Genomic DNA, 24,806 nt, shown 5'->3' with positions numbered 1-24,806 from the left:
TGAATTGTAGCAACAGGCTGGCTGCCTCTCACTCCCCTCAGATTAATGCACCAGATTTTCTTCATTATGCTTTCTAACCAGAGTCCTTGGTACTCCCTAACTTGCAGAAAAGATGGTGACAATCCCCTTGCTTATAGCACTTGGAGCAAAGCTGATGTCTTTTCCTCACCTGGGATTGGAAGAGCCCCTTCTCATTTTCAAAATGGCGTCCATGCCAAGGGAATTAGGCACATTTAGGAAGTACTAGAGAGCCTCACCTGGTACACTCCCACTTGTGGGAAGAAGCAACATCATATTAAGCGAGGTCGAGTGGAACAACAGACACTGAGGACTCAATATGGAAGCCCCAGCTCACAGTCTCAGAAGGCTTATCAGTACCTTTCTCCTCTTTTGTATAGTTTTGTAGAAAAGGTTCTCCTGAAGACACTCTATTGTCTTGGTCAGGAGCACAGGGCTACTTAAAATGCATCAGAACTGGTGTATAAGCAGACTCAGAAGAATCTATAGCTAATAAAGGAGGTCACCAGCTATATTTGAGAATGGTAGATCCCAAAAGGTCACTGCCCAGAGTTGTTTCTCCCAGTGATTTACCTATAGCTCATCATTGGGCTTCTCCATCATTTAAGGCAGTGGTTTTCTTTTTTTTTTCTTTTTAAATTTTAGCTCCCATTTATAAGGGAGAACATATGGTATTTGTCTTTCTGTGTCTGGCTTATTTCACTCAGCATGATACCTTCCAGTTCTAACCATTTTGCTGCAAATGATCGAATTAGATTCCTTTTTTATAGCTGAATAATATTGTAGTGTGTGTATACTTACATTTTCTTTATCCATTCATCAGATGATGAACATTTTGGTTGATTCCATATTTTGGCTATTGTGAACAGTGCTGCTATAAACATGATGGACCAGGTATCTCTTTGATACAATGAGTTTCATTTTTTACTCTCTCACTAAAGAATGTTTTTTATAGTTTGCATCAGTAAATGCTGTTTCGTGTGTATACATACACAAATAAATGCATCCATATAAGTGTGTCCATACATGCACAGGTGTGTATGTGTGTATATTTAGTATGAGTTGCAGTTTTTATTATATCAAAATTGCTGAATATTGATAATTTTATATTGTTTAACCTAATACAGAAACAAAAGTTTCTCTAAACAATTCTTATCCTTACTATGAATGGTTCCATGATATTTTCTACTTTATTTTTTTACTTTTTAAAAGTTCCAGTTGTCACCCACTAAACTGAATTCATTATTCATGATTGGTTGTGTTCCATACTTTGAAAAGCACTGGTTGAAGGTGCTACCTGCTGAAAGCCCTTCTTAAACTACAGGAATTTTCCCTGGGATAGTGAATGCTGTATATTAAGGCCAGCGGGTACTCCCGAGAATATACAGGTGAAAGGTGAAGGGAATGAGAGGGAAAAGCCTGACACAAGAATAAACTTGGTCAGGATTTCTTGGAAGCCACGAAGTAACAGAGCTAGAAGGGTCTAAATCTATCATCCTGGAGACAGAGAAGAAGCAGGTAAAGAACTGAGATGCAGATAGGGATGAGATGGTCCCAGTATCATTTTCCCAATGTGGCACAGAACCACAGCTGGAATTCAAAGCTGTTAACTTATACAGTCTGAGGATCCTTTCTGCTAAGGAATTGTCATAACACAGAGTTTATTCCTATAGGCGCAGTAAGTCCAATAGGCCAGAATGAGCACTAAGTACTCACCAGCATTTGTAGCCAAGGATATGGGAAAGTGGACAAGACTTTAATAAGCCTCCTGTTGGACTCTGTACATAAAGATCAGCCTCTGCCTGTTTGACATGCCTTGTCAGCAGCAACCTGTTCTGCTGCTGACAGCTTCTGTTGGCAGAACCAGCATCTAGTTACATGCTCATCTCAGCTAAGCCAAGGGGAGAAGAACACAGTACACATGCATAGCTATCCCACAAACCAACTCTAGAGCTTGAGAATGGAGGAGGTGGTTCATTGGTTGATGGGCTTTCAGAATTCCAGCCTCTGCTATCCTTCTCTAAGGACAGGTGGGGCCCTTTGACAGGACCAGTAAGCTCACCTTGACTTGGACTGGGGCTTCAGCACTAACTCCAAGTAAGTGTTATTTGTCTTCCTTTTGCTACTACTGTTGTAGTATCATCTTGGGGCCCCCAAACTTGCATTTGAGTTTCTGCCTGGGTCATATACCTTGTGCCTCCAGCCACCTAGGAATACCTCAGTGATTATGAGTCTGACCAAGCAGCAGGTTTATAAGGTCTGGACCCAGGAAATAATGACTGCTTCTAGAGTAGTTAAATTTCTGGATTTGCTATGAGAGCCTCTCACCAAGTCACAAAAGATTGAGGGAGATAAATAAGTATCTGCTTGGGGCTGGGTTCTGGCACCTTCACAGTAAAGCAACAGATCAATCAGAACCTTTTTGCTGGGTAGTTCTTCTTAAAATGATTTTTTTTTCTATTTGAAAGTCAGAGTTACAGAGAAGGAAGGAGGAAGGGAGGGGAGGGGAGGGGAGAGAGAGAGAGAGAGAGAGAGAGAGAATGAATCTTCCATCTGCTGGTTCGCTGGTTTGCTCCCCAAATGGCCACAATAATTGGTGCTAGGCCAGGCTGAATCCAGGAGCCAGGAGCTTCATCCAGGTCTCCCACATGGGTGGTAGGGGCCCAAACTCCTGCACCATCTTCCGCTACTTTTCCCAGGCCAGTAGCATGAAGCTGGATAAAAGAGCAATTCTCTCATGGGATGCCAGCATCACAGGTGGTAGCTTTACCTGCCATGCCACAGTGCTGGTCCTGGTGGGTAGCTCTTGAGCAAGGCCTCTAAACAATAGTCTTTGTTTAACTGATCTAAAGTTACCTCATAGAAACTGCTCCCCAGTGAAGTTCTTCCAATGCCAAATCTTATGACCTTTGGATAAGAACCATGGAGGTCTGCAAAAATCTTCCATTGTTTTTCCAGCCAAGGCAGATTACCTGAGGCCCTGCTCCTTATATGATTACTTTGGAAGCTTTTGCTCAAGGAAAGTAGGACTAACACCTGATGACTTCCTCTGCCTGCACCTTCCGTTCTGGTGATGATAATCAAGGCCACATTGTAGGCTTGCACTATTTGTGCCGTACACAGCAAGTATACTCAGCTGAGAGCAGACAGCACTGAAAGGCAGATTGTCCTGCCTTTCAAATGACTGCTATAGTATTTCATCCATCCAATTTGTGTACTTGTTATACCTAAAGAGGGTGTCTTTTTGAAAATTCACACTGTGTTGGTGATTCCAGTACTGATGAGATCCTGAGGGCTCCTTTTGAGTGAAGTACTAAGAAGCTTTTCTGAATTGAGTCCAAAGCTTTTTTGAGTCCAAAAGAAGGAGTCTCTGAGAACTGGGTCCTCCATGCCCACTTGACCCTTTGGATTCCTCTACTTCAAGACTTCAAGTTTGCCTTATATGTTGATTTGTTCTCAACCTAATTCGCTAACCATAACTTCTTTCCTGAATTCCAGACAGGTATTAGCTGATTATCAATCCATCTATCAGGTAGTATTCTACCTGGAGAACCCACAGGCACTTCACACTCACGGCACCTTCCAAGCTTCCTTCCCTGCCAATATTTGCCATCTGCACAGCAGGACATTTTCAACTCGCCATTCCATACTCTTTCTCCACCATTCTTTACACTGCTATACTTGCTGCAACTATGACCTGCACGTTCTATTGCCTTCCTTGATTCTCCTTCTCGCATCCCTGTTAGCACTCTGGGTTTGGGGTGAGCAGGTTGCATATGCGAATGTCTTCCCTGATAGAAACTGATTCCTTTGAGGGTAGGGGACATGTGTTGTTCATCTCAGTAGCCACAATGACTGTCAGAGGGCTTGTCACTTCGTAGGTACTCAAAGAATACTGAAACAAAGCAGATGTTTTCTATTTTTCTTTCTTTTCTTTTTGTTTTGTTTTCGAAGTGTATGAGTATGCACTCAAGCAATGGTGAGGGCAGTGGGGAGTCTGGAGATCACAACAAAGGAGGAGAGAGAGACTGAAACCAAAGGTGATGAATGGAAAAGAGCACTAAAGAAGCAAGGCCTGAAATAGAATTGTGATCTAGTGTACACCTATTGCATGCCAGACTCCTTTAGCTCAGAGAAATTAAGTAACTTTCCTGAGGACACAAGACTAACTAATAAGTAGCTGAAAAAGTTGAAAGAAGCATTGAAACAGACCAGCAGGTGTTTCTGAGCTATGGAAATATTGAAAGGAAGGAAAGGAGTCAGTGGTTGGACTGGCAAGAGTTTACAGGATCCCATTCTTCAGTGGTGGCCAGGAGCATCATTCTTACTAGGTTCTTCACACAATACTAATACAACCCATTTGGGAACCACTTTGAGAAATACTAACGTATACAATGAGATCTGCTAAAGACTTTGTGATCTAAAAAAAAAAATCATTAAATAATTTAATCTCAGAGCTGGAAGGCACAGGTATCCTCTTTCCAACATCCCTCCCTGCTAAAAGTAATCCAGTTCCTATTCCCATATCGTCAGTGTGGAACTCTTACCACTTTAAAAGATAGGCTAACCAGTATAGTGCTAACCTGACAACCCAAATTACTAGAAAATTCTTTCTTAAGCAAAATATAAATTGACCCCCAGGGCAGGCATTTGGTTCAGCAGTTAAGAACCTACTTGGGTCACCCACATCTTGTATTGGAGAGCCTGGCTGTGAGTCTTTGCTCCACTCCAGATCCTGGCTTCCTGCTAATACGCACTCTGGGATGCAGTAGTTATGGCTCAAGTAATTGGATTCCTGCCACTGGCATAGGAGACCTAAGATGAGTTCTAGGCTCCTGGCTTTGACTTGGTCCAGTCCTGGCTGTTGGGGACATTTGGGGAGTGAGCCAGCAAATGAGAGAAGTTTCTGTCTGTCTGTCTGTCTCTGAATCTTTCTCTCCTTTTTCCTCCAGATAATTACATTTAAAAATAAATGAATTTCCTCCACTACATCCATCACTCATGAAACTTAGCTCTGCTTTCTTTAGTAACACAAAGCAAGTTAGTTTTGGAACTACATGGAAGACACCTCCAATACCCTGGGCAGTTTTACTGGGAGTAGGTAAGCAGAAATGATTGAAGAGGAATGTGAGAAGCAGGGTTTTCAGAAGGGAAGGAACTGTTGAGTAGAGATACTTCTCAACTTTTGACCTTTTGTCTCCCAATTGCCCCAAAGAGATCTTTCCTCAACTGTGATCACAGCATACTGAGTTAGGTAGTTTCATTTGATGAGTCATTATATTCATATTATATGTGTATGCATCTGTTGAAAAATTACACTGTGCCCCATAAAATTGTATGAGTATTACATGCCAATCAAACATTTTAAAAAACATAATAAAGAGAAAATTATTTATGAAAAAATGAAATTATGAACCTTTTGAAGACCCCGCATATGTGTACTAGAAATAATATATTACAAAATAATAGCCAATATTTATTAAATATTTTATATGGGCATGGAGTATTCTAAGTACTTAAAATGGATGAACCTGGTTAATCCCCACAGATCTCCAGAGAGTTAGGCATTATTATTATCCCCATTTTACATATGAAGAAATGTAAATAAAATGAAAAAACTGGAGTTGGCTCCTGGCTTTGGCTTGCCCCAGCCTTGGTGGTTGTTACAGGCCTTTAGGGACCTAACCAGTGGGTGGGAAGCCACTCTAAGTGTCTATCTCTCTGTGTCTTTGTCTTCCAAATAAACAATAAGTCATTCTTTTAGAGTATATATGCTGGCAAGAAATTTTCTTAATTTTATTTCATTTGAGAAGGATTTTATTTTCCCTTTATTGCTGAAGTTTGTTTTATCTGAACATAGAATTATAGACTAATCATTCCTTTCTCTCAATACTTGCAAAATGTGTCATTTCCTTCTGTTTTCCATGTCTTAAACTCCAATGATACAAATATTGGATCAACTATTATTGTTCTATAGGTTATCCACTCTCTGTTCATGTTTTTTTTTTTCAGTTTATTTTCTGTCTGTTATGTGAATTCTATCATGCTATTCTGTTTCTAATTCTAAGCACTGTCATTTGCACATTATATTGAACTAAATTAGTGATGGCTTTTCTGCCATTGTGTTTTTCAGTTCCATAAATTCAATTAGTTCTTTTGTGTAACTTCTTTCTTAACTGAGGTTTGATAATTTTTTCCCTTTGATTCCAGAAAAATTGCAATTACTTGTTGAAGGATTTTATGATAGCTACTTTAAAATTGTTGTTAGATAATTCCAACATCTCAGCCATCTTGGTATTGGTGTCATTTGATTGTTTTTGCTCATTCAAGTTGTGATTTTCCTGGTTAGTGTGATATGTGATTTTTTAAAACAATAAGATCCCAGATTTTATGGATGTTATATTATGGCATTCTGAGTTCTATGTAAAGTGCTATTTTATCCAATTTTAAAACAGAAAGTCCCACTCTTGAGGTGTAGTACAAAGATAAGGTTGGTGTGTATGTTCAGCTTTTCACTGGGACCTGTGGATTTCAACTCTGTAGAAGTGGTACATTGACTAGTGTAACTTCATTGCAAGTGGAAAGGGTAGAAGTTTAGCTGCCCCTTCAACTCCTTTGGCACTTAACCAATGAAGTCAGAGCACTCTTTTATTGCCTTCAAGTGGTGGTGTAAGATCAACCCCTCACTAATTCTGCTGCCCCCATTGGAAGGCTGGTTCAGATTGCTCTGTTGCTGCAGGATGAGGATGAAATCTCAGCTTCCAGTACACTCTGCTGACACAGGAGGAGATTAGAGGAGAGAGAAGTGCCAACTAGCCCTGCTTTGTGCTGCTGCTTACAGATTTATTGCTGCCAGTGTGTCTGCAGGTTCAGCTCCAGCCTCATTGGTGCTACACCTATACCATCTTGGAAGAAACAGAAATATAGCTTTTTAAATAAAGTTTTATGCCTGAATATGTATGCACAAAATTATAGACAGGTTTGTCTTTCTACAAACTTTATCATAATGGAATGATACCATGTATATATTTTTGCTTCTTTGGCTCAAGATGGTGCTTTAAGATCAACATATACTATTGCATATAGCTATACTTCCTTATTCCCATTATCATAGAGTATCCCATCATAAAAATACATTACAATATATTCACTCTACATGAACATTTTGGCTGCATCAAAATTGGTACTACTAAGAAAAACATGTACTATCATGACAATTCTTGTATTTGTATTATGGTGCACAGGTACATTAGTTTTCAGATTATATCAGTTATTGAGGAGAATCTATATTACAGGGTATTCATGTGTCCAAATTAAATAGATAGTAACATAAATCTTCATGAAGTGGATGTACCAATTTACAGTGCTACCAACAACATGAGGGAACTTTAAAGAGTTTATGTACTTTGACCATGGCCTTGTCTAAATATGATCAGAGTCAGTGAACTCAGGGGGCTTCCATAGCCTTGGCAGCTCATGACAAGAGCCTAGGGTGATTACTGATGCCATAAACAAGAGTGTCAATTTGTTAAGTCAACAACAGGAGTCACTGTGCACTTACTCCTTATGTAGGATCTCTGTCCTTAATGTGCTGTACATTGTGATTTAATGCTATAACTAGTACTCAAACAGTATTTTTCACTTTATGTTTCTGTGTGGGAGCAAACTGTTGAAATCTTTACTTAATGTATGCTAAACTGATCTTCTGTATATAAAGAGAATTGAAAATGAATCTTGATGTGAATGGAAGGGGAGAGGGAGCGGGAAAGGGGAGGGTTGCGGGTGGGATTGGGAAGTTATGAGGGGGGAAGCCATTGTAATCCATAAGCTGTACTTTGGAAATTTATATTCATTAAATAAAAGTTAAAAAAAGAGTTTATGTAAGCAGTGTTATAAATAAAAATATAAATTATATTTTCCATCAAACATAATGATAATAGTCATTTACTCTATTCCTAAAGAAATGAGGGTCCTCGGGACTGGCATTGTGGCGGCTCCACTTCTTATCCAGCTCCCTGATGATACACCTGGGAAAACAGCAGAGGATGGCCCAAGTACTTGAGCCCTGCACCCTGGTAGGAGACCAGGATGAAGCTCCTGGCTTCAGCCTGGCCCAGTCCTGGCTGTGCAATCATTTGGGGAGTGAACATGTTCAATGGATGATTCTCTCTCTCTCTCTCCCTCCCCCACCCCGTAACTCTGCCTTTCAAATAAATAAATAAATAAATCTTTTTTTTTAAAAAAAAGAAATAAAGGTCTTGGAAGTTTAAAACATGTAGATTGAGTCTTTCTTACATTAACTGAAGTAAAATGGATGCCATTTAAAGATTTTTGAATGTTAGTAAGCAAAAAGGAATCAGGAGGAACCAAATCAATAGTGTAGGTTGGTTGCCTAATGATTTTCCTGCCAAAATTCTTGTGAAGTTCCTCCTGTTTGAGTAGAGGAATGAGCAGGAACATTGTCAAGGTGGGGAAGAAATCTGTTGCATCTTTCCCAGAAGTGTTTGTGCTAAAGCTTTGGCCATCTTTTCCTAAACATTTTCTTATTAAGCAGGTGCTATAATTCTTTGTTCAGAAAGCCAACAAGCAAACTGCCTTGAGTATCCCAAAAACTTGTTGCCATGACCTTTGCTGTTGACTGGTCTTCATTTACTTTGAGTGGGTCACTTCTACCTTTTGGTAGAGTCGCTGCCTTATTCTGATTGGCTAAAAAGCCCATGAGAGCATTTCAGGCATGGAAAGTCAAGACATTGTGACAAAAAAATGACCTTCATGAAAGATCTCTGTGAGTGAGATCCCTGTGGAAAGAAGGGGCCATCAAAGAAGGAGATACCTTTCTCTGAAGGGAGGAGAGAACTTCCACTTTGACCATGGCCTTGTCTAAATAAGGTCAGAGTTTGTGAACTCAAGAGGCTTCCATAGCCTTGGCAGCTCATGACAAGAGCCTCAGGTGATCACTGACGTCACAAATAAGAGTGCCAATTGTTGAATCAACAGCAGGAATCACTGTGCACTTGTTCCCCACATAGGACCTCTGTCCTTAATGAGTTGTACTATGAGAATTAATGGTAAAACTAGTCTTCAAACAGTACTTTACACTTTGTGTGTCTGTGTGGGTGCAAACTGTTGAAATGTTTACTTAGTATAAAGTTGATCTTCTGTATATAAAGATAATTACAAATGAATCTTCCTGAAAAATGTGATGGGAGAGGGAATAGGAAATGGAATGGTTTGGGGGTGGGAGGATGGGAATGACGGGAAGAACCGCTATAATCCAAAAGTTGTACCTATGAAATTTATAATTATTAAGTAAAAGTTTTCTATTAAAAACAAACAAACAAACAAACAAATAGTTCCTTGCTCCTGACTTCAGCCTGGCCCCACCCTGGCTGTTACATGCTTTTGGGGAGTGAATCCATGGATGATAGGTTCTCTGTCTCTGTCTCACTGCCTTTTAAATACATTTTTTTAAGATTTATGTTATTTATTTGAAAGACAGAGTTACAGAGAGAGGTAGAGACAGAGAGAGAGGTTTTCCATCCACTGGTTCACTCCCCAGATGACCACAACAGCCGGAGCTGCGCCGATCCAAAGCCAGGATACAGGAGCCTCTTCCAATCAGAATAAAAAGCTATGTGTCACCATGATTGTACTTTGTCTTCGGGATTTTACTGGTAAAGCCATGTCTCATCTCCTGTTCCAACCCTTTGAATTTTTTGTTTCAGAATCTTGATCTCACTTGTTAAAATTTCCATTGAAAACTCTTATATTATCTGCAGCTGATCTGGGTGCAACCATTTTGGTGCCCATTGCGCAGAAAGTTTGTTCCACTTTATTTTTTCCAGTCAGGATTGGATAAGCAGAAACAATTGAGATACCTGTGAGATTGGCTATTGTTCCTGCTGTTAATCATGGTTTCCCTTTAATTAAGGCAGAAACAAGACTATTTTTTCTTCCTTGCAAATTGATGCGGGTGGTTTGCTACTACAGGCTTCATCTCCCACATTGTCTTGTAGAGTCTTTATTTTTTTTTTATTTTTTTGACAGGCAGAGTGGACAGTGAGAGAGAGAGACAGAGAGAAAGGTCTTCCTTTTGCCGTTGGTTCACCCTCCAATGGCCGCCGCGGCCGGCGCGCTGCGGCCAGCGCACCACGCTGATCCGATGGCAGGAGCCAGGAGCCAGGTGCTTTTCCTGGTCTCCCATGGGGTGCAGGGCCCAAGCACCTGGGCCATCCTCCACTGCCGGTGTGCCGGCGCCGCTAGGCCGAGGATTAGCCTAGTGAGCCGCGGCGCCGGCCGTCTTGTAGAGTCTTAAAATGAGTACTCAATGTGTAAACTGCTGATTTCATTGGTGCACTGTTCCCATAGTCTTCTCATCAGACATCAATGATTTGATTTCGCCATTCTTCATCCAAGCCTCACTATAAATTTGATATGTCTTCTTGCTCCAATATGAGCAGACCCCACATGGCTCTGATAGGGCCTCTTTTATTCTTTTTTTAATATTTTATTTATTTATTTGAGAGGTACAGTTACAGACAGTGAGAAGGAGAGACAGAGAGAAACGTCTTCCTTCTGCTGGTTCACTCCCCAAATGGCTGCAATGGCCTGAGCTGCGCCGATCTGAAGCCAGGAGCCAGGAGCTTCTTCCGGGTCTCCCATGCATGTGCAGGGGCCCAAGGACTTGGGCCATCTTCTACTGCTTTCCCAGGCCACAGCAGAGAGATGTATTGGAAGAAGAGCAGTAGGGACTACACCGGTGCCCATATGGGATGCCAGCACCACAGGTGGTGGATTAACCTACTGTGCCATGACACCGGCCTCAGGGCCTCTTTTCAAACTGATGTCTTACTCTGCTTAGTGTCTGAAATTATACTCTGTTCAGAAAAGTTATAACAAATTCATATGAGCTGGCGCCGCGGCTCACTAGGCTAATCCTCCGCCTAGCGGCGCCGGCACACCGGGTTCTAGTCCCGGTCGGGGCGCCGGATTCTGTCCCGGTTGCCCCTCTTCCAGGCCAGCCCTCTGCTGTGGCCAGGGAGTGCAGTGGAGGATGGCCCAGGTGCTTGGGCCCTGCACCCCATGGGAGACCAGGAAAAGCACCTGGCTCCTGGCTCCTGCCATCGGATCAGCACGGTGCGCCGGCCGCATCGCGCTGGCCGCGGCGGCCATTGGAGGGTGAACCAACAGCAAAGGAAGACCTTTCTCTCTGTCTCTCTCTCTCTCACTGTCCACTCTGCCTGTCAAAAAAAAAAAAAAATTCATATGAGTTTATTCAGGCACTGACTAAGTTTGAAATCCAAGCAAAGGTTTTTTCTTTTTTTCATAGCATGCATCTTCCATGAACTTTCTGAAGATGCCTTCATATGCGAGCTCCCATTACTCAGCATCCTTACCACCACCTATTATGGTCAGTCTTCTAAATGTTCTCCAATATGACAGATATGGCAGTTGTGCACTTTAGAAAAGATACCTCTGATGAGAAGCATCTTTTTTGGAAATAGTAGAACATCTCTTCAATAGCAGTCTTATAGATGATGTAGACATACTCTTCATCTTAACTCAGATGACTATTACAGCAATGACATCTTGGAATAATAGAACTATGACGAAAAACACCTTTAAGCCAGTGGAGGGAGAAGGAAAGAAGTTATTTCTAAGAATGTCCGGGAAATTATTGATTTAGCCACAGGGTCCCCCTATTAGGAGCTGAAGTTTATCAGGGATCATGGTGAATTCAAGGAGAATCATGGGATATTTTAAAGTTTGAGGGAAAACACAGTCGTATTTTGACATCTTTCAGACATCTCACAAGCTCCTAGCTTGAGGTACTTCACAGGTTTGTGGTTTTTTTTTTTTTTTTTTTGAAAAATATTGTTTATTTGAAAGGCAGGCTAACAGAGGAACCCTCCCTAAGTAGCCTCAAAGGCCAGGGCTGAACTAGACCAAAGCCAGGAGCCAGGAACTCCATCCAGGTCTCCCACATGGGTGGCAGGGGTCCAAGGACTTGGGCTACCATTTGCTGCTTTCCCAGGTGCACAAGCAGGGAGCTGGATTAAAGCGGAGCAGCCGGAACTCCAACCAGTGCTCATATGGGATGCCAGCATTGCAGGTGGTGGCTTAACCTATTGTGCCATAGCGCCAACCCCAGTTCACAGTTTCAACATTAAATCATCTTCCATTCCTTTTGATGGGAGCTGTGATAAAAATCTAGTACTGTGTGTGAAAAAATCATGTAGAACAACAAATGAAGGTTATGGTATCTAATCTGATTGCAAGATCTAAGAAGCTGTGTACTGCTTGAAAGGTACAATTTACTATGTGTATCAGGTTTTCTTTTTTTTTTATGTGTATCACGTTCTACGCAGTTACTAAGTTATTAGGGCAAAAACACTTACTGCATTGTGTGAACTTAATGGCTCCATAAATTGAACTATTAGATATTTCTTTTGACTGAAATGCACTATGAAAAAAATAATGAGATGCAAAGGACATTGACCACAAGAAAGTTTGGGAACTTCTGCTATAACTTCATGAACTACAAGAAATGGATTGGGAAGGTGACCCTCTGGCCTTTCTCCCTGTTATGTGATAAACATCATAAAATAGCTTAGAGTTTCTTTCCAGTTTTTCTGTCCTTTGTCCCTAACCCCTGACTGCTTAAGACACAGGCAATTGCTGTGGGGAGGGATTCAAGCATTTAGATATTTGATTTGACTGCAGAAGAAAAAAATGTCTTTGAATGGATCCCCTAAGTATGCATTGTAGTTTCCGATTTGGGGATAGATTTTTTTCACAGATCATAATAAAATGATTTTATCTACTCTATATTTGCAGTAGCACCTTATCTGAAGGAGAGGGATGTTAGTTATACATTCACATTGTCAATGGACAAAATTATATTTTAAGCTCCACTTATAAGAAAAAAAAAGACTCACAAAAAGTGATTACAATCAGAAAAGGAATTACCATATATTTAACTGATGTTATTTTACATTGGCATAAGGGACTCTAATTCTCTAAAGGCTATGCTTAACACAAGTAGGTAGGTAGACATGTAGACAGATATATAGGCAAGTAATAGAAAGTATAGAAATGATAGATATAGACAGATAATAGATTGATAATTATAGAAATAAATACATGGATAGATGATAGATAAATAGATAGATAGATAGGTAGATAGAAAGATAGGTAGACAGAAGGAAGATATAGGTTCCATATAGATATATAATGTCAAAACTAACCACTGAGGAAAAATATTAAACATTTAAATGTTTTCATTAAGAAGGACAAGGAAAAAAACTCAAGGCAAGGTATTGATGTGGAATGAAGACTACAGAATGTTTGGTAGGGTATCTAGAGATCCTTTGATCACATTATAGATGGGACATCAGAGAAGTAGATTCTAACAGAGGGAGTGCAATTTGTGAGGGAGAGACTGATAGGATAGCAGCAAGTCCTGCGCCCTTGTTTGCTGAGAGAATAAGCACAGAGTAAAAGTTCACATGGTCCTTTTGTTACATGCTTTCATATTGTTATCATTATTGTCTCATATTTTGGCAATCAAAACGTCAATGTATTATCTCTTTTAACATTAAAAAACTCGGGGCTGGTGCTGTGCTGTAGCAGATAAAGCCACTGCTTGTGATGCCAGCATCCCATGTGGACGATGGTTCAAGTCCTGGCTATTCCACATCTGATCCAGTTCCCTGTTAATAAGCCTGGGAAAGCAGTGGAGGATGATCCAAGTCCTCGTGCCCCTGCACTGATGTGGGAGACCTGTATGAAACTCCTGGCTCCTGGCTTCTGACTGGCCCAGCTCCGGCGGTTGCAGCTATTTGAGGACTGTACTAGTGGATGGAAAATATCTCTCTCTCTTTCTCTCTCACCAACTCTGACTTTCAAATAAATAAATAAATCTTTAAAAAAGAAAATTGAAAATTAAAAAAAAAAAACGGTCACTTTGGAAGAATTTGTTTAGGGGAGTGATTGCAGTTGTTCTGGGGGATTCTGATGAGTGAGAGGGGGAAAAAGAATTCAATGTCACAGGTCAAGAATCCATGGCTCCTGACTGAAAGGCTAAGGCTCTATTCAGTAAAGCCTAAGGTCCTGCTCCTATCACCCAGTACAGTGAGTCAGGAAAATTATAATCCAAACAAGTTTTCTGAATTTATCTGGGCTGAGAGACTCTTTCAGCCCAGGTAACCTTGGCTTCCACATCTGGTTTCAGGCCAACTGCCAAGCTTGCTGCACAGAGAAACTCCCTAGACCTGTCTTGAGCTCTTGGCTTCCCTACCTACTAGCTCAAGGGGAGAAGCTGGTGAATCTCTTGAAGTAGCTGGGATTTGCAGTCCCATCTGGGAGATGTACCGAAATGCTTGTACTGAGCTGGTCCTGAAAGGATATAAGGACAAAGAAGAAAAATGAGGATGGAAGCAAAGAGGCAGCGAGGTAGGGAGTTCCTCCTTCCAACTGTCCCACCCAGCAGGCACTAGCCAGGACCATTAGGCCCAGCACTCTTGGCCTCAGGAGGCAGAGATTTGAAGATTGTTTTGCTGGCTGGGATCCACCATCCTTTTTTTAAATTTTTTTTGTCTCCTTCTTCTGTGTGGGTTATGGTGACCCAAAACAGCTCTCACAGTGAGTTCTGAGGCAGCCGTGTCTGAGAATAGCTCACAGAGCAGCAGCAATCTTCCCCACCCTCTGCAAAGGCAAGCATGGGGAAAATTGTTCTGCTCATCCTACTCCTAAGTGATTTGGGAGGCTAAGCTCTAGGGGGCTGGGAAAATCAGGACCTTATGTTATTTGATATTGGTTTTGACTGCATTCAAGGAGTTAAAAGCACACAAACAATGAAGCTAAAAAAAAAAACAAAAAAAAAAAAACCTGAAGGGCTAGAAAATGGGCCAGGCACAGACTGTGGGCTCCCAAAGAGCTATGGCTCTGCTCTCAGGCTTGGCTGGCTCACTATCCTTCCACAGTGCAGACTTGAGACAAGCCATGGCCGGTTGGCAGAAATTAGCGTATTTTGGTGGCATACGTTATTTGGAACTTTAGTGAGCTTTGTACAGGAAAGACAATGAAGGCAAAAATGGTGACCCTTAAGGCTCCATTTGTAGCACCCATGGATGCAAGACTAAAGTTGGTTTCCTTCCAGACAGCATTTACTCCAACCAGTCTGAGAATATTAGGTTATTGCTGCCAGTATGCCCATCAGGGAATTCTGGGCTAAGAAGTAGGAGATGTGGACCTACCAGGGGTAGGGGCACCAGGAAGGAAGTAAAAGAACATGTGTCTGATCCTCAGCATGTGGTCCAAGCCATGGAAGATGCCTTATTCAGGCAGATACTAGGGAAACACTGAGAGACCTCTAGGAGTGCAAGGATAAACAGAAATCACCAGTGCCTGTTCTTTGATTATCTAGTGGTGGGAAGGGCCAACCGAATAAATGAATAAATAAATAATATCTGTAGAAGTCACCTGTAAATGGCTTCTCATCACTGCCACACAGAGTGGTTCAATTGTGTATAAGACAAGAATGGGGCCTTTGCCACATAGACCTTATTGAGGTGGAGGCAGAGGGCTAGATTATCCCAGAGGGGTTCTTAATGAACGGGCATTAGATTTGCAGTCAGAAAGCCATATTCTTGAATACTCTTTTTCTTCTTCTAAAGATTTATTTGTTTATTTGACAGACAGAGTTACAGAGGGAGAGGGAGAGGGAGGGGGATGGGGATGGTGAAGGGGAGGGGGAGGGGGAGGATCTTCTATTTGCTGGTTCATTCCCCCAGATGGCTGCAATGGCCAGGACTGGGCCAGGCCAAAGTCAGGAGACATGAGCTCCCTCTAGGTCTCGCACATGGGTGCAGGGGCCCAAGTACTTGGGCCATATGCCACTGCTTTCCCAGGCGCATTAGCATGTAGCTGGATTGGAAGTGGAGCAGCCGGGACGTGAACTGGAACCTATATGGGATGCTTGTGTTGCAGGCAGTGAGTTTACCTGCTATGCCACAGTGCCAGCCCCTCCGCTGCTTCTTAACTATGTGATCTTGTGCACATATATCACCTTCCATTCAACCTCAATTTTCTCATCTAAAAAGTGTTTATGAGACCACTGTTCTGATTAAATGAGAAAACTAATGTGTTTGAGAATGTTTCCAGTATATACATAGTACACAACAGATTATAATGCCCCTTCCTATTTATTAAAATCTAGGCCAGAAAAGGACAAGTGGAAAGGTTTTGGGACACTTATTCTCATCAACATAGCTGTAAATTTTGGTACAGAGAATGAAAATCTGGAGGTCTGGCAAAATTCCACAGTAGTTGTTTCCCACAGCTATTCTTGTGAATGGGAGTACAGGCAAAGAACGAGAAAGGGACAGTGGAGGGACTATGTCTAACTGTTAGAAAACCCAGATGATTCAGAGAGGGACAGCTTTCACCTGATGGAGGTCAAGTACACTTTCTTTTTCACACAGAAGTGATGAAGATGGGCACCTAGTGATAGGTGACTTGGCAACTACACTGGGCATTCTTGTAACTACCGTTTCTCTTCACCCTATTTGAGAATAGCCTTAACTCTGGCAATATCCCCTCCCGACATCCATCCTATCTTTAGCTTGCCAGAAGTCACCAAATCCCTGTTCCACTTGTCTAATACAGCCAACTGGCCTGAGGCCCAGTCTACACAGTAGTAAAGGACAATCTTGGGATTTCCTGTCTCTTCCCTCATGTAGCTAGCAGGACAGAGTCAGAGCTGCATGAAATTCACTTAATCCTTATAGAGAAACTTCAATGATGACCTTCTGAGATTAAGATTGTAAAAATTTATAGAAAGGGAAACTGAGGCTTAGAGTTTAAACTGATTTACCTGCAGATGCTTGGTGAGATGATGGAGACAGGACTGGCATTCAGGCATATCTATAGGCATCATGCCTATGATGAAAACTTATGAGGGCATTCCTTAAAAGAAGAATGCATGATAACCTACTATATAATGTGTGAACGAATAGAAGAAAAAAACCTTTAAGCCTCCATCAAATTCTAAAGTAATGTCAAAGAAAGTGAAATGTTGATTATCCTGTTTGATTAGTATATATCATACACACATATTGAAATGTCACACTCTAGCCAATGTATATGTACAATTATTGCAGATTTTTAAAAAAAATCTATTGGAATTTAAATGTGTGAACGTGGGTGGGCATTGTGGCACAGTAGATTGTCACCTCTTGGGATGCTTGCATCCCATATTGCAGAGTGCCAGTTGGAATCCTGGCATCTCTACTTCCCATCCAGATTCTAGAAAATGAATTCTAGGAGACATCAGATGTTGACTCAGGTACTTGATCCCCTGCCATTCTTGTGGGAGACCTGATGGAGCTCCTGGCTCCTGGGTTCAACCTGGCCCAGGGGAATGAACCAGTAAACAGAATCAATATCTCTCTCTCTTTCTCTCTCTCTCTATAATCCTCCCTCCCTCCCCTCTATCTCCCCTCCCCTCTCTCCCTTTGTATCACTCTGCTTTTCTGATAAAGAAATCTTTAATAAATAAAAATATAATGTGAGAAAGGCAAGGTCTCCCTAATCCATTTCTCTTCAACAACTTGATTCCTAAGCTTTAGTTCATTACTTCCCCTTTGGCCAAAGTTTTCTTAAGGCAGTCAGGCTCTCATGCACTGAGAAAGACAAATTTTATTGGGTTATACACACTCAAATATAGAATTTAAAATTTAATCCAAATCTCTGGCTATAAGGTAGGACTCAAGCTGGTATTTTTTATTCCCCTGATTCCTTGTTCATTGTAGGTTAGCCCTTCCTTTTCAACCTCCAAGAAACGAGTTTCTTCTGGTAGATTTGACTGCTACCACTAGAGTCCTAACTACAAATATCCCTCTGACAACTCTCCCACCTCTGAGATGGGTGCTATCATCACTAGTCCCGATGCCAAAATGTTTCTCCAGATTCATGTCTTTCCCAGACATCTGCCCCATCCTTTTTCCCATTATTACCTCATCATATTGCTGCTTTAACCAACTTGGTCCTTTCTCCTTGGCTCACTCTTCAGTCTTTCTTTGTTGAAGCACTACCAAGTGGCCCTCCTAGGATTCCAATTTCCTTCCTTTAGTTCTGTAGGTACCAAATTCTGTAGGTTTTTCTTCTTGTCAGTTTCTCTTCATTTTTTTCTTTCCAGGCAGAATTTATTCTATCTAGCCTGAAATGATCAAGGTTCTTCTGCCAGCCTGTCCAGCCAGGAATTCGTTGCTAGTAATAAGTCTCAAGGGCTCCATATTTGTAAGGATGCTTCTGTGCTAACACTACACTAAAATACTAAACCTCCCTGCCTCCAGCTGATATGATAAAGCAATATGATAGTCCACAAACCATCATGGGGAAAGAGGAAGCCTACTTTTACTACTCTTGGGCCCCCAAAACGGACATAGTGGGGATCTGGATCTTCCTGTGGCTGATTCTCAGATCATGGTGCAAGTGGGTGGGTGCCAATTATTGCAGTAAGAGTTCTGTGTCAGAATCATTATGCTTCAAAATGAAATATTTGTATGACATTTTTTCTCCCATTTCCAATAAAATTAAGAGCTTTGGGGTCTAAATGCTATAACCTTCAAAAAATACAGTCTGAGCATAGCAGTGTTTGTCTATGTACCAGAATAAAGCTTATAAATTAGAATCTGTCAGTCAGAGTTCTCCATGGAAAGGTTATGCTGTACCTGAGAAACATGTACTATCTAATTAATTCTAGTCTGGATTGTGGCAGTAGAAGAAAGATAATGTGATGGGGGAGGAGATCAGGCTCAAATCTTCACTTGAGCTTAAACTTTGATTTCTCATGACTCAGCTACAGGACTTCTAGGGGGACCCAGGACCTTTATGACATACTCCTGATGGGGAGAAAATAGCCCATGGGGAAACTATGCTTATTGCAATCATAGGGCTCTGTACATACAGGTAGCCTCAGCAGGGCAAAATGAGGCAGTGAAGAATTGCAGACCACTTTACCACTTGCATGGTTGGTGATGTGACAACAGGTTGTGGATAACAAATGAGAGGAGTGGAAGGCTTAGAAGTGGAACCTATTCTCAGATGAAAAAGGCTAGAGATCGGCACTGTGGCATAAAGAGTTAAGCAGCTGCCTGCAATGCCGGCATCCCTTATGGGCCCCGGTTTGAATCCCAGCTGTTCTACTTCCCATCTAGCTCTCTGTTAATGCGCCTGGGAAAGCAGTGGAGGATGGCCCAGGTGCTTGTGCCCCTGCACCCATGTGGAAGACCCAGATGAAGCTCCTGGCTGTTTGGAATGAGCCAGCAGATGGAAGATATCTCTCTCTCTCTCTCTCTCTCTCTCTCTCTCTCTTTCTTCCCCCAGCTCTCTGTCTGGAACTCTGCTTTACAAATAAATAAAATAAATCTTAAAAGAAGTAAAATGGCCAGCTCTGCGGCTCAGTAGGCTAATCCTCTGCCTGCAGCACTGGCACACCAGGTTCTAGTCCCAGTCGGGGCACCAGATTCTGTCCCGGTCGCTCCTCTTCCATTCCAGCTCTCTGCTGTGGCCTGGGGTGCAGTAGAGGATGGCCCAAGTGCTTGGGCCCTGCACCCCATGGGAGACCAGGAGAAGCACCTGGCTCCTGGCTTCAGATCAGCGCAGTGCGCCGGCTGCAGCAGCCATTGTGGGGTGAACCAATGGTAAAGGAAGACCTTTCTCTCTGTCTCTCTCACTGTCCACTCTGCCTGTCAAAAAAAAAAAAAAAAAAAAAAGGAATTCCAGTCCTAGATCTGCATGAGACAGTGTAACTAGGCAGGAGGCCAAATTTATACCCTGGAAAATCATGAGCTAAGGGGACTCAACACTGTAACTGGAGGCCTATAATGATGCTCATGTCTCACTCCTGCTCTTCCAGGTATCAGACACAATTCACAGCAAAGATGACTAGGGAGAAGTACAATACATAGCAGTGTAACCCAGGGCCAGGCCTCAGGTCTGAAGAATGCAATTTCTTTCCAGGCTGCATCGGCTGGAGGGGTTCAAAATTCTAAGATTCTCTCTGTCATGGTCCAGATGGGTTAAGGAACTGGGGAAGAGGTCTGAGACTGAGGTCATGATGGCTGCAAATTTGGGGTGGAAAATTAGGCAGGTGGGAAACTGGGGCTTATTCTTCTCCTGCCCCCTCCTCGTACCTACCTTCAACTTCTCTCTGCCTTAGTTCTTAGGTATTAATCACTCCCAGCCAGGTATAGCAAGAATAACATAGACTTTAGAAAAGGGTAAAAATCTTAATTCTGCATCTTTTTATTACTGTGATTTTAGCCATGCCTGTTTTTTCCTCTGGATATCACCTCTCAGTTCTGTTTTCTTATTTGAAAAAGGAGAGTAATATTCTATTCTTTCTCTGAATGCATGTTATGAAGTGTCAATGAAATTATGCATACTGTAATCAAGTTTAAAGTCTGATATTTAGAGGCTGCTCTATAATTATGGATTGAATTGGAGTATGTGAGACAAAGCTTGGTATCTATTTGAGGCGAATATTGAACCTAGTACATTTCAAAGCTAACCACATTTAGCTTTGTACAGTCATGCAGCAGGAACTGGAAGTGCTTAGAAAACAGGGCCTGAGAGGACTCACAGGTAAGAATGGGAAAAGGAGAAAGAAACTGAGGTTGTAGATAGAGTGAAAGAAATTGATCTGGGAGAAAGGCAAGGGACAGATGAAATGAGACAGAAGAAGAACCTAAAGACAAGAGAAATGAGACAGAGAGAGCGAGAGAGAGAGAGAGAAAATATGAGTAGCAATAATGAAAGAAAAAGAAAGAAGCAGGAAGAGAGAAAGACCAAAACAGCAAGTGAGAGAGAGGTGGCAAAGATAGGAAATGAGAGTGGCAGAGAACAAGTGACAGAAAGCATTAAAGAGAAATAAGGACAAAGAAAATGAAGGAGGTCTTGGAATTTACCAAATTAAGTTGCCATTTGGGGGTATCCTACCCTGAAACCTGAAGAAGAGTGGCCTGGAATGTGAGTCATAAAGGATATTTTGACAAAATGTGTGTTATAGAGCCTTTGTGTATCTGATGGAGTAATACAATGGCAAGGACATTACTCTGCCAAACCTCTGCCCCCAATCCTCCCTCCTTTACTGCTAGTCTATCCAAGAAACTAGATTCATGTGGGTTTCACATATTCTTGGCTGCTTCTCAAATCATTCTTTCTAAAGAACCCTTTTCCCCTCCAAGTGGTGCTCCCCTCCTTCCTTCTCCCATGCCTTCTCATCATTGTCAATAAATCCTCTTTAAGTCAGGAGGGACAAGTTATACTAGACTTGACACCAGGCCTGACCACTGATGTGAGAGAAGACAGACACTGAAGTTTGTGGTATGCCTCCTACTAACATTGTAAGAAATCTCAAAGTTCTGCCCATGTTATCAACCATAGCCTGATCTTCTTGGACTGGTAAATCAAGGTGCACAGGCCCTAGATATGAAAAGGCTTTTGGGTGCCTTTTACCTGGAGATAGGCTGCTAGACTACTGTGTAGCTGTGTGAATACTTCTTTTTTGGAATAACCTTAAAAGTACATTGATCTAGACTTTTCTTTGCTTGTGACCAATCATGCACCCTATCTTCTAGAATAAATGGACTGTGGACTCCAAATCAAAAGGATCCAGGGTGATCTATCATTTGGAGCCTCCTCCTTTTACTTTGGTGACTTTTTCCTCTTCTGTGTGTCACAGACTTGAAAACACTGTATTTTTGTTATGTATTTACTGGGACCATGTACTTCTCAAGGCAAAATATCATGCACTCTCCTCCTCAGCAGCTATCAGAATGCCTGATTAATAGCTCACATTGATGAAGATTTCTTGACTGTATGAACGAATAAATGGAAGTTCTCACTTAGGCTGTATGCCTAGCACAGTCAATAACATAGTAATGAGTATCATTTCAATTTCTGGAATAACCTCTAAGTTCAGGAGTTGTATAATAGACATTGGCTTCATTAGTTTACATATTTGCTTATTTTTTAACACAAAATACAAAATTTGTCTTAGCTGAAGGGTATGAAGAAATCACACACACATTTAGCATCTACTAAACTGAATGAAAAAAATAAATATTTAAAGGCACCAAAACTAGTGTAGCATAAAACTCTCCAGTGAACTTGTCTCACAGGCATTACCAATGACATCTGGATGGCCAGTGTCAATGGACACTTTTATTCCTTATAATGAAGTAGTTGTTTAATAAATATCTCTTGAATGACTACATGACTGAAAGAAGATATGTTATTCTACTCTGCTCTAGGTACTAAATTAGGTATTGTGAAGGATACAAAGTTGAGCAAATGGAGGAGACACGCTCTTGTACGTGAACATACTGAATTAAAAGAGCGTAAGATTTATAAGTTGAAGACATGAGTTTTAGTTCAAGCTTGAAGCCATTTTTAGTGGCTTTAGTGTGAATCTGAACAAGTAATTTTCTTCTTCTGTTGATAATCCAAATGTTTTTCATCTGAATGTCTCTCAATTCCTTCAGCCTGTGGGAAGCAAATGTTTCCTTTAATACCTCAATTAAAAAAACTCAGTGATTTCCTACACAAACTGTCCCATTGCATAATCAAATAATGGATGAAGGAAATTTTCTCTTTATGAAACTATTAACAGATGGTAAATGAAGAATGATGTGATTGTAATGTTATTGCTGTTCATCACCTAATGAATTAGCGAATCTAGTGATCATTAATGGCTGCTGCCATAGCAGAGACACAACCAGAAATTTTGATCCTTAAGATTAGAAGCACCTGTGAAGTAACTTTGCCAAAAAATGAAACAAGTTTCATCTACCAATTTGTAGAAAATACAAAGGACCGAGAAACTTGTTAAGCTATACTGTGAGGAAGCAAACAGTGAAATCCAAACTGTGATTCTTATTTACAATAGCATCAAAAAGGCTAAAATACTTAGGAATAAATTTAACCAAGGGGGATAAAGGAGTATACACTGAAAACTGCAAAACATGCTGGAAGAAATTAAAGGTCTAAATAAATGGAAAGACATTCCATGTTCATAGTTTGAAAGACTTAGTGTTGTCAAAATGATAATTCCTCCCAAATTGAACTACAGATCCAGCACAATCCATATGAAAATCCCAGCTGTCATTTTCTTGAAATTGACAAGCAGATTCCAAAATTCATATTAAATTGAAAGGAACCTCAAACAGCCAAAACAATACTGAGAAAGAAGGGCATAGTTGTACAACTCACACTTTCTAATTCTAGAATGTGGTACTGGTGTAAGGATATTCAGGTGGAACAACAGAATAGAATTGAGAGCACAGAAATAAACCTTTACATATACTATCAATTGATTTTTATAATAATGCTAAGAAAATCAAGTGGAGGAAGTAATAACTTTTTTTCAACACATGATGCTGAGACAACTAAATATCCACATGCCTGAGAATACAATTGGACTCATTTGTCACACTGCATACAAAATGAGTTAAGAACTAAAGGTAACAGCTAAAACTATAAAATTCTTACAAGAAAACAAAAATTATTCAGATCTTGGATTAAGCAATGGTTTCTTAGATAGGACTCCAATGGCAAAAGAGCATAAGAAATAATAGATACAGTAGGTATCATCAAAATGAAAAAAAAATTGAACTTCAAAGAAATAATCAAGAAAGTGAAAAGATTTCCCATAGAATGGGTGATTGGTGGATATATTTTGCAAATCATGTAAGGGTATCATTTCCAGAATATATAAAGAAATTACAACTCAGTAATAACAAGCCAAATAATCCAATTTGTAAATAGGCAAATTATGTGAAAGGACATTTCTTCAAGTAAGATATACAAATGACCAATAAGCACACAAAAAGGTATTCACCATCATTAGCCATTAGGGAAATGCAAATCAAAACCACAATGAGATCTCACTTCATACACACTAAAATTGTAATGACCAAAGCAGTGAACAAAAACAAATGTTGGTAAGGATATAGAAAAATTGGGATCCTCATACAATGTTGGTGGGAAAGGAAGCTGCTTCAGGTACTGTAAAAAACAGGGTGGTCATTCCTCAAAAGGTTAATCACAGAGTTACCATATGATCCCAAAATTCTACTCCTGGGTATATACCCATGAAAAATAAAAACAGATGTCTAAAATCTTGTACACATAAGTTCATATTGGTAGTAGTATTCACAATAGTTCAAAGATCAAAAATACATAAATGTCCATCAACTGATGAATGGATAATCACAATGTAATGAGTCCATACAGTGAGATTTCATTTGTCAATAAAAATTGAGAAAGTGATACATGCTACAATTTGGACGGACTTTGTAAACAAGTCAAAAAGGACAGAATATTTTATGATTCCATTACATAAGTGCCCAGAATATCAAATGTATAGAGACAGAAAGCAGATTAATCGGAGCTCGGTAGGACTTCAGGATGGAAGTGGAGTGTGGAGGAATTAGAGGCTGATGGTAAGGAGTATGGAATTTCCTTCTGTGATACTGAAAATGCTCTATAACTGATGTGGCAATGGACCCAAAAATCAGTGATGGGTCTGCTAAATTATACACTATAAATGAGTTAAATGTATGGTGTGTGAATTGTATCTCAATAAAATGTTAAACATATATAACAAAAAACAGGCAGCAGACTGGATTTTACTCAATAGCTGTAATTTTCTGAACCCTGGCTGTTCAAGTCTCCTATTATTTTTACGTACTTTTTGGCTTTCTTAATCTATGAACTTCTGA

At 40.8% G+C, this 24,806-nt stretch overlaps 1 long non-coding RNA gene across 2 annotated transcripts in view; it reads left to right on the top strand.

The window, feature by feature from the left end:
- The first annotated feature begins 1,945 nt into the window (after positions 1 to 1,945).
- LOC149119633 (uncharacterized) overlaps positions 1,946 to 24,806 on the top strand; it is a 40,558-nt gene continuing 17,697 nt past the window's right edge. Inside the window, exon 1 of one of the 2 annotated variants that reach the window (XR_016227756.1) lies at positions 1,946 to 2,115. This is a non-coding gene — a long non-coding RNA (uncharacterized LOC149119633). The remainder of the gene's footprint in view (positions 2,116 to 24,806) is intronic. The other variant, XR_016227757.1, reaches the window with a different exon arrangement.

The sequence above is a fragment of the Oryctolagus cuniculus genome, chromosome X (assembly GCF_051225735.1).
Source record: "Oryctolagus cuniculus isolate XC-2025 breed Fujian yellow rabbit chromosome X, ASM5122573v1, whole genome shotgun sequence".
Taxonomy (NCBI): domain Eukaryota; kingdom Metazoa; phylum Chordata; class Mammalia; order Lagomorpha; family Leporidae; genus Oryctolagus; species Oryctolagus cuniculus.
The sequence above is the reverse complement of the archived record's forward strand: the minus strand, read 5'-3'. Positions and strand labels throughout refer to the sequence as shown.